The sequence below is a fragment of the Morone saxatilis genome, unplaced genomic scaffold, assembly GCF_004916995.1.
Source record: "Morone saxatilis isolate NCDOM2014 unplaced genomic scaffold, NCSU_SB_2.0 Contig3, whole genome shotgun sequence".
In the NCBI taxonomy this organism is placed as follows: Eukaryota; Metazoa; Chordata; class Actinopteri; family Moronidae; genus Morone; species Morone saxatilis.
Window position 1 is genome coordinate 16,415,324 of NW_023339873.1, and position 13,383 is coordinate 16,428,706.

The 13,383-nt window shown below is 41.9% G+C and overlaps 1 protein-coding gene across 1 annotated transcript in view; it reads right to left on the minus strand.

Annotated features, from left to right (window-relative positions):
- Positions 1-13,383, minus strand: part of tiam2a (TIAM Rac1 associated GEF 2a) — a 96,290-nt gene that overhangs the window by 80,558 nt on the left and 2,349 nt on the right. The window lies entirely within an intron of this gene.

Here is a 13,383-nt window from a genome sequence, read left to right on the forward strand (position 1 = left end):
CATACAACTTAACAACTTGGAGCAGAAAGTTGAAAGCTGGGAATAACAGACGTGTTAATTACATTCTTTAATTGCGACAATGTTCCACCGCACAATTACTTTTTCACCAATTAATGTAGCTGTGACTGTGTTGCCGGCCTTTGTGGATCTCCGTATTATTGAAAGTGTTAGAAACAAATGGGCTCTTATTGCTACATTAGAGACTGTGACTGTCCCTCCATAACGTTCCCACACCTTATTACCTCCTCACTCCCCGCTGAGAAACACTTTCACACCCATGTGAGGGGGGCAGAGCACGGGGCTGGTAAAATTACCTTGTTAAAATCTGCTCATTTCACTTTGTTAATTAGAAACACTCACCCCGCAGTTTCGCACAAAATCATCGCCTACCAGTATACGACGCAGAGTAACAGAAAGCACCAAACCCAAGCGAGGCGGTTGTCTGTCTGGCAGCTTTTTAAACAAAGTAGGAATAGATTGACCTGGAGCTGTTAGTGGAAAGCTGATACTTCCCCCCTAAAACTGTCTGGAGTGGTTTGTTTACAGGCGCATTGGAGGCCGGCATGGTAACAATGGATTAGTTTGGCTGCTGGTAAGCTTGTATTTCCAAGTTTGTGTCTTTGTTTTAGGCTCATGAGCAGTTTTTATTGTCTCCTTGGGGATCAACTTCGGTTATTATGGCAAGTCTGTCAAGCTTCCCATTTCTCCACACGTTGAAGCTGTGCATGGGCCTGTAGTAACAGCAGTACTCAACTTAGCCTTTAAAAACAAAAACTAGAACAAAAGTGTAAGGAATGGGCTAATCACTTGGAGACAGTGTTTTTAACCAGCTCAAGGAACCAGAAGTTAGTTAGCTAGCGACAGCGAATAAAACCTGCCAGCATCAGTTGTCATTTCAGCCTGTAAGTATTATACAGTGAAATATAGCTACAGTAAAATAACTGTGCATTTCGAGGGGGAAATCTGCCAGGGTTATTACTGTAAACTGCATTATTATAGAACAGAAAGATTGACAGGTGTAGCAACAGTAGCTAACAAACGGCAATTACAACGAGAACAACTGCAGACCTATGAGAAAATTGGTCTATGTGACCGGGGTGTAAAAACAGTGCAGCAAGAAAATTACAGACTTCAAATGTCACATATCACTCGAGTTTCTATGACACTGAGTTGAGGTGAGATTAATCTTTAGTTATTTGGGTCCATTTTAAAAGGCAGACTTGTTGGACTGTGTATTCATGTGGGAGGCCTGTGAACAAAAGAAAAGCACTCAACACGTTTCCATTTTGTAGCAGCTGGTCTCCTCTTTGTGTTTTGGAACAGCAGTGTGTTTACCTATTAACCTATTTGGCTAATAATAGTTAATGGATGTGTGCATGTGTGACTCTTTTCATTGGGGCTGTGAAATCGGATTAGTTCTCCTGTGTGCTATTGTGTGTGTGTTTGTGTGTGTGCATGCATGTTTGATTTGACAAGGTGTGTGTGTAAAGGTAACCTCTCCATAGAAAGGGCAAAGGATCCACTATTCAGAAGACAACTGCGAGTGTGTGTGTTGCAAGGTAGTAAAATAGCAAAAACACCAAACTTGTATGATATGAAGTGTAGCATTGCCCTTCATAGGAGTTTTCTGTCGTCTCGTGCTGCTGCTGTACGAATCCTGAACTGCGGGGTAACAGGATATTGGAGCTTTTTTTATAAGAAGGACAAGCTTCAGGTCTACTCATCCTAAACAGGTTTAATGTTGTTCAGGTCTGGTGATTTGGGAAGCATTTGAGTTCATACTGATGTTATCAACTGGGCAAAGCGAGCTACTGCTGCAGGGCCCAGGGGCTCAAGGGGCCCTGAAATCTCCAGGCTTACTGTGTGGTAAATATTCTTGTTTCATTATGTTTGTTTTATTGAATTTTATTACAAAAAGAAAAGACACTGATAAAAAAAAGGCAGTTATTTGGTTACAATAATGTGATGGTATTAACATATTACATGTACTGTAGCAAGCATCAGATTCTTGTCCGTAGTTTTGCACAGTTCTAAATGGAATTAGTTCTGGTGAGTTCTGAGAGTTCTGGTGCCTGTGTTATGGCATATAAAACTATACAAATTACACACAGAGTGGGAGGAATGGGGGGTTTACAGGTGCCCAACTGCTCATTATTTTGCCTTGAGGACCCCTAGCAGGTTAATCCGGCCATGTTCATTACAGATTAATAGCACTCTTTTTTTCTTGTCAAGACTCCAGCCCTGGCCTGCCTTTGTTCAGAACTAATAATAATTCTAATTATTTTTCAGCACAGAGTTCCATTTTTTTCCCCCAATTCATTTATTCCTGTTTGACTTGTGTCAGTGGATCTTTTTTAGCAGTTTGACTTTTGGCAGTTCAGCCGAAGGTTAATTTACCAGTCAAATTATAAGTTTCTAAGACACCAGTGCTCCATGTTAACACCGTGTCAGTTGAATGTACATAACAGGATTCATGAAATAATAAGAATTTCTAACCGCTCTGATATGAAAAGGATATATTAAAAAATTCCATGCAGACAAAACTGGTAGTTTTGTGTAGATTCAAATACTGTAGCTTTTGGAACAATCTATGTTGTTTTAACAGAGGCTGAACTGAACAGCAGATGAGTATAGTTACTCAGCTGAACCAGTTCCAAATATAAACGCTGGCTACATCAGCTATATTAGGGTCGTCGTATTATTAACTCAAATTTTAAAAACGTATGAATCCACATCCCACATAGTATAAACCACAAAGTATTCATTAAAACGCGATTGTCAGACCTCTTTTACAGCTGACACACACCACTAATTGGTACATTGCATCCTTTGAGTAGCTGATCTTGTAATTACAATGATGTGATAAAAGTTGTTTCATATGAAATGTTTCTCATATTTTGTCCACTTCCTGTGGTTTAGATTTATACTCACTCCTACCTGCTCACTGTTGGCATGGCACAAAAACTAAAATAAGATCCAAGTTGTAATAAAGTGGAATTATCCCTTAACTGGTGCTTATGAAAGTCAGTTCATCAGATCTACCACTTCTTCTGCCCTCTCCCACTTGTTTCCCCTTCCCCCTTCTCTGTCCACTGTCTCCATCACTTTACGCCCCCCCCCCCATCCTGGCCCAGAATGGTCTGGTCTGACTAGCTTCTTCCCTAACCAAGTAACTCTTACACTCGAAATGAGTGCCAGGTTCATGTTTCTCATTTTCTCCCTGGTGTCCCATGTGACACTCAGGGTGTGGGGGGAAGGAATAAGATGGGGGAGTAAGAAAAGACAGAGAAAGGATGGAGGCCAAACGGGTTGGCAGAGGAGCTGACAGTCTGCTAACTAAATCTCCCTCCTTCACCCTGTCAAACCCTCTGCACCGACGTCCTGACCCTCCTCTCTTTTCCCCACGAGATCATTACTGGTTCTGAATTTAGTTTCCATTTCAAGTTGTGTTTTAGAATCAGAATCAGAATCAGGTAGTTTTCACATACGAGGAGTTTGTCTTGGTACACTGGTGCATGAGAATCACAATCAAGCGTAGAAAAATATAAATAGATAAAAAGATAAAAAATAGAGGCAATAAAAAGGAGCCACTACATACAAATATAAAGAGTGAGAGAATATGTACAAAATTTGATTCGCAATTATTAAATGAATAATGAACTCAAACCGAACAGAAACAGCTTCACAGAGGTAGCGTTCGTTGCAGGGATGTTGTTCTGAATTATCATTATCTGACATCCGTGCAGACACCAGACGCATGTTTCTCTGATATATTATTACCTCTGGCATTGTCTTTCTCTTTAGCATACACTGTGCTGAAAAAGCAGCCAAAGTAAGAAGACAAAAAGTTAAAAAGTTAGCAGCAAAAGGATATTTTTGTTTTATTTTTAATACAGATTAAATTGAATGTAATTAAAACGCAATTTTGTATATGAATTAGGCTTGCAAGGGTATCTCAGATGCAACCACACATTTAGAAGTAAACAAGAGAAAGAGAGAAAGTAGTCCCAATATGTTAGAAGATCTTCTACACAAAACTGATTAAATGACTGAGATTTTTCTTTACAGCTACCAAAGCTTCTGTTTTTCACTTTTTGACTTTTTACACATAACATAGAAAATGTAGAAAGTGCTATGAGTTGTTTAAACCAAGGACTCGTGGTATTTTATAGTCTATACATTTTCATCTTAACACAGCTAAGAGGAACAGCTAACTGGTGATTTCCCTCTAAAATGATGAATTTGTTTAAGGTGTATTCTCTCCAGTTAGACGGGTAATTTAGTGCTCTTTAGCCTCTATGCACATGATGGAAATTAGACCCAAAAATAACCTTCAAGCTTTTTGTTTTTTTTAAATCAACCAGATCTTTAGTTTAGTTCCATGAACCAGGCTGCAGCTCCCAATGAGAGGCTCAGTTAACAGGGAATGTGAGCAGACTGCGGCACGCCTCGCTAGGGAGTTAAAAAAAAAAACGAGGAGAGGGCGGAGAACAAGAGATAGAGGAGCAGAGAGGTGTGAGGCGAATGGTCAGAGAAATAAGAGAGGATAAAGGGATGAAACAGAGCGGAAGAATAATGAGGGGAAAGCATAGGGAAGGGGGAAAGTCCAATCCCACAGAGATGGAGGGAAAGGAGAATAGATGTAGAGTCAGATGGGACGATATGAGGAGTGCAGCATCAGCGCTCCTCTGCTCATCACTCATTTTTCATTTAATTTGCAGTGGCTGCGGGGCAAAGCATGTAGTTTTTATATCACATCAAAAGAGGACAAATGGTCCCTGACTTAAAGGGTAGAGTGGAGGGAAAAAGAACGAAGGAGGAAAAGCAAAAGGTTAGAAAGATCTGATTTTATAATAATATTTATTAGATGATCAGCTATTGTTGGTCATGTTTACCCACCTGCTTATTTACCACTACATCAGCACAGGAAAGGAGACTAATGAAAAGAGAGACAGGACGGAAGTGAGAGCATTTCCTCTACATCTTCTCTGGGTCATGGACTTCTCAACCCTGAGACACAAAACACACACACACTCTCCCTCTCTCACATACACACACTGTGATGTGACATCTGGTGTGGATAGGCCCTGTCACACTGCAGTCTCTGCTGGGGCCGGCCGTCACAGATGTTCCCAGCGAGGTTCTCAGTCCATCCCTCTACCCCTGGGAGAGTTCAGAACGGAGAGACACGGAGACAGGAAATCTGTTCCTTTTCTACTTAACTGGCCAGTGGATCCATAGTACACACACGGATACACACACAAACACTTCAGGCCGTACTACTGAATGAATCAACAGGAAGACAGACAAGAGAGATTTATTTAGGAGTGTGTTTTCTTCCCGAGTGTGCGCGAGAGAGTGTGTAGGTGTACGAGATCAAAAAAGAGAGAGTGTGTCTGCGGATCTGACATGTGTGGGTGGGATAATAAGAAGAGGCTGTGTGAGAGTGAGAAGGAGAGGAAGATTGCGTAGGTGTACGAGAGGAAGTGCAAATCTGTGCGGTTGAAAAAAGAACGTTTGTATTTGCTTATGTGTGTGTGTGTGTGTGTGTGACAGCCCGGAGATCCCTGATGCCTGCTGGTCATTAATAAACATGATCATGAATGTTTAATCCCTATCAGTGGGGTGGCAGGGGAACCCTCATGGGTGATATTGACAAAGTCACACACACACACACACACAGTCGACAGATTGAAGGAGCGGCGGGAGGGAGGTTGGAAGCGCTCAACACGTGGTTAACCACTCGTGAGGAGGACATTGGCTCTCTTCTCTCTGTGTTAAGATGAGATGTTTTTCTCTACAAATTGTTTTTTGCACACAAACCTTCAAACGAATCTCGATATAAAGGACTTCCTGTGTGTCTAAAGATAGTGCCGTCCAACTATATCCAACTATAAAGAACCGATTCATAACAAAAAAAGGAAGTTAAACAATCAAATTTTAGCCACAGGGGTTCTTTTTTTGTTAAGGAATAAAGAATACAGTGTGTAAATGGGCCTGGGGGTGGAAAAATTCCACTCAGTCACAGCAAAGTTTCCCTGTACTTCAGGAATATTTTTGAAACAATACGGTATAAAGTAGATCTCTGAATATGAATTCAGAAAATTACACTCGGTTGAAGAAACAAGTTGATTTGTATTGGAAACACGCTGAATTAATCTCAATCCATTCTTGTGGGTTTTCTTTCTATTAAAAAAATCTGATTTCTGGTCCTCAATAGTAAGTGACTTATTAAGATAAAGATGTTTGCCAATGCGGTTATTTTAATTTAAATCACGGGATTAAGGCTCTGAAGGCTCACAAAATATTAATTTTCCTTCATTTGTATTTTAAAACGTTGCAATTAGCCACTGATATAATGGAGGTTTCTGCATGAATAGTTTTTTCTCAGATGAGGAAACAAAAGTTTGATGATGCCTCCCTTCTGTAATTTGACACATAGCCTCTTGAAATAAGAACCATCAGGAAGAAAAAAAGGTAAAACAAAAAAATGGTGTACTGTGCTTTACCCTTGCTCAAAATCAATACGCTTCAGTTATCAGGATCAAAACCGGCGTGTCTTTCGAAAGGGGTCTTCAAAAAGTGGTTGTTTCAACTCCTAAAATGACAGCACTGTGGCAAGATGCCACTCATTTTGTGTTGGTTTCACTATTATGCATGTAAAGGGTGATTTAATATAAATACACAATAAAAAGTAATTTATTTTTATTCAAACAGGTGAATGGTATGATATGGGAGAATTAGTGAACACAGCCAAAAAAGTCCTGGTTAATCTGATTAAAGCAATTTCTTTAGTCAATTCTGCTCCAGGGGCTTTTGAATTATGCCGACTAATATTTTGGGCCCTTTTGCCTTATTTATTTCTCATTTCCTATTAAATAGTCTAAGAAAACTATGGCAGTGTGTTCTGTGGATAACCCCAAATAAATGGGACATAGATGGATGCCGTTGAACTTTCTTAGAGTCTTTTTTCTGAGTCTATTACAAACATCTGATTCCATTTGGATGTATGTGATAAACACGGTTCAAGAACATCAGTAGTAAAAAAGACGCCACCAGGTTTCATCGCAGTACCTTGAACCTTACAAATCTGCCGACTCCCTCCCACCCTCCACCTCTCCTGCACAATTCTGGTGAGTCAGGAATTTCCTATCTTTTTAAGATTTGACATCGTCTGCTCAGTCTCTCGTGCACACTTCTGAGTGACGCCTCCGACTCTCAGGAGGGAATCTGCTCCTAACCGTCGTAAAACAAACAGCAGACAACGTGGAGGGCTTCAGGCCTAATTACCAGATAGCTGCAGCGCCGTGCTAACAAACAGCACTAACAGGGGTTCACATGTGTGGGCAGGTAGACGCACAACTCACACACACACTCACTGCTACTTAATGGAAACAATGAGGCCTGTTTTGCCGGTTGATGGACCAGGTGTCACATCTGCAGGAAGAAGCTGAGTCAGCCTTTAATTACACCCTTTTATAAGGTCTTCTTTCCGAACGATGACATACGTGTGAATGGAGGCGACAGCATGAAGTCAATATAAAATGTCTTTGAGGGAATAAGGTTGTGTGAATGTGTGTGTTGAGGTTTTATTCTCACACACACTGCGTAGCTGCACAGTGTGCAAGAATGAGAGGCTACATAATCAGAAAATTGATGTAAACGCTGTGGTGTAATGACAATGTATGACTGCAATATGTGCATGCGCCCACTCTAATGAGAGCAGCGCTGATGTAAGACTGACAGCGGGGGGGGGCGTACCTGCCTGTCTTTACTGATACACTTCATGTTTCCACATTTACCCCCATTTCCGCGCACAATGTGCTGCGCTGTCAATCGCTCCCACAGCTTGCTCAGCATCTCGGCACACTTCTCCCTCCCTGCGTACCTCCCCTCTTCTCCCCCAAACACACGCACATACCTCGTTTGTGTTGGCAGATTTAATAAGCTCCCCTGTCACCCAGATCACACACAAACACACAAAACTCCGCCTGCTGTGAGTCATGGCTGGATCATCTCTGAGAATCAGGAAAGGTGTTTGTTGCTCATTGTTGACTCCCTGACAACCCTCTCCTGCATTTTTTCCCAGACCCCTCCCTGGGTCTACATCTGACCTTTAACCTCCTATGACCCCACACCCACCCCACAATAACACAGTTTGAGATGAGAAGCAGAAGGACTAATGGAGCTTTTCTAATTAGACTGAGACAGACACTTTGGGAAAACAGACATTTTTGGGTTAGATTAGTCACATGTAAACAGAAGATGCATGTTTACTGATATTTGTGTTTTGAAATGGGGCCACGAACAGGAAAGATTAGGGACTAACAATGTTAACAGAGACAAGAGTTGTAGACATCAATCCTAAAATGTGAACGCGCTGTCTCTGCCTGTGTAAACTATGTTCGCACTAATGGCTCTAATTCTAGTTGCATTGTGGCAGCGCTGACACACACAGTTAGTTATGTGTGTAGGAAAAGGTATTCAGTGACAGGCATGTACACCACTGATAACACACACACACACACACACACACACACACACCTCAGGAGTATGCAAATACACAGTGACTTGGCAAACACGGGCTTTCTCTCCTCCTGCTCCTGGCATGGTGTAAAAAAGAAAACACTTGCCATCCAATTTTTTTTTCCCCCCAAGAGAGGATTGAATGAAATATGCTCATGAAAGTTGAGGGAAAAATGAGACAGGTTGCTACCTTCAAAAAACGAAAGTGGAGCAACACTCAACAGTATTATCTAGAAATGAGTCTGGATTCGATGAACCTTTCTGCCTGTCACTGGGGGGCACCTCAGAAAGAAACATCTACACTAGGCTAACAAGACTAGATAACTACAAGCGTCTGCAGCCACGCTATCGGAACGCTGTAATGCTCATTGTAGAGAAAACCAAACTGTTAGATAGACCAAGAGTTGGGGCTCAAAATGTGTTTTATGTGTTATGTGTTTTTATGTTAAGCATTCATGGTGAAATAAATGTAATAACTTGTAAATTACAAGAGTTGATCATGTTGTGAGCATAAAAGTGTTACGGGACCTGTGTGGCAGAAATGTACTTGTGTCGATATGGTCAGGTCACTTTGCGTATTGTGAGCAAAAGACGAGCTACACAGAAACACTTAATTTTGGCGCGTATTATTTCTCTAGGGATGGTGATATCAGTCTTTCAGTCAGTCGGTGTCCACCACTTTGGTTCATCACAACAACTATCTGATAGATCACCATGAAAGGTGTATGTATGAAACATGACATTTATGGTCCCCAGAGGATGAATCCTAAAGACTTTGTTGATCCCCTGACTCTTTATTTCCTTTCAGGTCAAAGTTTTTATTTGCTTTTCATTTTTCATTTTATCTAAATATCCACCGGATGGATTGGCCCAACATTTAGTACAGACATTCATGGTTCTCAGACAGTGTATTCTAATGACTCTCCCTGTAGCTCTGCTGTAAGGCTCACACATTTGTGTTGCTGTCAAGATGAATTATAATCACTTTAGCACCACCATCAGGTCAACTATTTAATTTGTTTTGTGACTAAATCCTCGCATAACTAATGACATTCCCATGAGTCTTAGCTGTACTTCGTGTTTAGTGCTTAATAGCAAATGTTACCACGCTAACGCGCTAAAATAAGATGGTGTTCATGGAAAACATTAGGATGTTAGCACTGAGCTTGAAGTCCCGCCGTGCAGCCTCACAGTGACTAGCATGGCTGCTGTTTCTGAACATCTAGGCATGAGCTATATATAGTATGTATGGTACTACTTGTCATTTCTGTACAAAATCATCAGCGCTTTCATCATCGCAAAGTAGTACTAAACACTGAGTATCGTTAAGACCGAGGGGAATGTAATAAAGTTTTGAGTGCCCAAATAGCATAGTAATCCAGCCAGCATTTGTTGAGAGTTCACTGAAATCCAAAAATGTCGACCATCATGGAGGTGTTAGAGGAAACGTCAGGGGATCACAAAGCCATTAGAATTCATCCTCTGAGCACCACAGATACCTGTACCAAACTGTATGGCAATCCATCCAACAGATGTTAAAAAGGCGTGTAGACCAAACGTGGACTGACTGACGGACGGACCACTCGTCTGCTTCAAGAGAGCTTACATCCCCAGTATAAACAGGGTTAGGTAGATTAACAGAGATATTCCATTAGGAGAGCAAGAAAATGTCAATATACTTGAGTATTCCAGTATTTTGTTATAATATACTGTATTGTCAAACACACAGTATTGATTTATTTTTATAAAACGATGATGTTGGATCTTACAAAGACTGTGATGAACACAAATGTCCCACAAAAGATCCCACTGTTCTGGTTGCATAAAATAATCATATGGTGGTGTGTTCTTTATACTATAAGAATTAACTGCAGTAATTGCAGTATATGTACATGCGTGTAACTGTATCCTGACACCCCAGGGTGCGAACGTACAGGGAGCTAGGGGAGCTGAGCTTTGCTCTTAATAAGACATGACCCGCCCCCCCCCTTATGGGGGGGAATTGAGTCTCTAAAATATTTCATACATTCAAAAAACACATAAATATTTTTCTGTATCTTCATCATCATGGGTTATGCGTCTACTATTGATTTATGATTTGTGCATGAGGGTGATTCATCACTTATTCTCTTTAATAAAGATACTGCTGTTCTTGCCATCACCATTGAAGCGTTGCAGAACATTATCATTAACTTCAGATATGAAATATACATAAAATAAACGTTCCTGGTCCCAGACTGTCTGTGAGCCGAATCGCCATTATTCATTTCTCTGTTTTGTAGTCAGCATACTGTGTGTCACGGTCAGTCCCCCCCCCCCAAGGGAGCTCCCTCGAAAGCCACGGTATATATTCTCACACTGGTGATACCTATCGAATTGCCAGATTATCGCCAATACACAGCCCTAATTCCCATGTAATTTGTTTTAGTAGTAACTAACTACATTTCAAAGTAATGACTCAACCCCAATTATAGAGTTAGTATAGTAGAGTTCCAAAATCCATCTGACAGTAGAAAACTGTAAAAAAAAATAAATAAATAAAAAAAGTGTATATAGGCTTCTCTACCAAGAAAACAGCATTACAAATACCGAACAAGAACACAGAATAATCATTCAATACATCTAACTGACTGAATGACACCCATTAATATTCATTTCCTGTGTTTTGTAGCTCTTTTAAGTGATGAAGGCCATCATCAGCTTCATATTTTTCTGCAGGGAGAGTGTTGTGCCATTTTCTTCTCTTATTTTAAAAAGTAGGAAATAAACTCCCTCTGGCTGCATGAGTTCAAACTCCTACCAGAACTTAAAAGGAGCAGCAAGTGAGAACCACAAAACCTGTGTTTAAGCCCGAGTGTTGGCAAGTACACACCCTGCCTTAAGTGCCCTCGAGCAAGCCACCGAACCCGCCCCCCCACCGACGACCCGCTACTCTAACTCCCAACACTCACACTTCCCTGTTGTGTCGGTGGGGGAGGGGGCAACTCTGTGACCTTCCTGCCTCTCTCGGGCCAATTTGCATCTGGGTGCAGCCCGCAGCGGGGGTGAACTCACGACAAAGCTGAGCTCCTGGGTGAAGGGAACTTTGGACACCTCGGCCCAGTCTGGAAGAAATCTGCAGGCTCTGATAAAGGGGGAGCCGGGCAGGCAGAGGCTTCTTGAAGGCAGAGAAAACTTTGCACACACACTCCCGCAGTGGTGAGTAATTACTGTGGCTGCCGAGTGTGAGCCGAGATAGGGGATTCCTCTCCTGCATTGCTAGGTGGACGGGAGATAGATGGCTCTGTTTTTTTGCTCTAACTCAATCTCTCATTTATTTGTGTGAGCGGCCACACCAACACAGATGCCCGTCCCTCTCCACTTGGCACAGACTTCACCATTTGCGAATATGATATCTGGGTATCTGGCCACGGCAGATAGAGGCTGACTTTAGTCTGGAGGCTTTGGGAGGCCTAATCAATAGCTTTAATCAATTAAGATTGCAGCAACTGAGAAGCTGCAGAAAGGGGGCCAAGTCTCACACTAAAAGGACCTCGTTCCATTTATCACAGCACTCCTGCATCGATCTGAAAAAGGTATAGAAAGAGGTATCTGATGAATTCATTTCAGCAAGGCGGTACCGTGAAGATTCTGCATGGCAGCAATTTTCTATGCCCTCATCCTTACGCTGAGCCTGTTGTTTTAAAGGAGGCAGGTATACGTTGCCGTGGCACTGGTGGGCTTTTATTTGTCTCGGTGAGAGTGAAGCACAGAAGGTAAGAGAGGTGAGCACTGCAGATTTTGAGGTGTCGCACCCTCCAAGAAACCGAGACTGCCCTAATGATGAGAGCTGCAGTACCACACTGACCTCAAATGGTCAGACATGGTACTGGCACTACATAGACACAGACTGTGTACCTTTTAATGGCAACAGGAGAATCCAATCTGTAGTGGAAATTGACCACTAGCCTTAAATATAACCAAAAATTATTTAAAAATTAATTATGCCTTATTGACTAAATGATGCTTTTAGGTTTGACTTTTAGTCCATATCAGACTAGGAGATTTATGATATCCCCACATTTACAGGCTGAATCGTAACCCCCATCACTCTAATTGACTTCCTCACAGCAGGGAGCGTCCGTCTCTGACCTACAGTAAAAACCACACATTAGCACTACCACCTGGGCACGAGCTAGCAGTGGGTTATTATTCCATGCCATTATGGTTTACGTGCTCTAATTAGTTGGCCATCCTTGGGTAATCCTAAATTAAAGGTCAGGGCCACTTGGTTCCCATGAGTTTGGCTAAAGGGTTTATATGGAGTATAACATGGCAATGATGTGGAAATGTCTTGGCACAGAATCGCCATTAGACTGAGTCAGGACCGTGCCTGTGGGTTATACTGGCTTTAATGTAAGGCTTGCAGAGAAAATAATGGACCAAATCAGACCCTAATCCATCCCTGAGTGCTACCTGAAAGCCAGATCCAAATGTAGATAGTTCATTTTATCATGATTCCTAACATCATTCCAACAAACATGGCCTTTATCCTGCTACAGATAGATAAGTGAAGGGTGCTGGCCCTCCGTGCAGTGAGGATTTATTTTTATTGCCTAGGGAGAGCTAGCCAACTGCTGTGTACATGTACGTCTGTTTCAGGGCAGATAGTGGTTGATTCAAAGTCTCAGCCTGTCAAATCTTTCTGTGGGGAGGTCAGCAGGAGGCTGGGCCTGGCTGACTGCCCGAGTCTTTGGAAGCCAGGTGGGAGCTAGAAATTTATAGACAGAGTCACACTAGGAGACATACAACTGGGGAATTTTCCGACCGGCTTTACCCCCTAACAGGTTTCTAGATGCTAAATCCAGAGCCAAACTG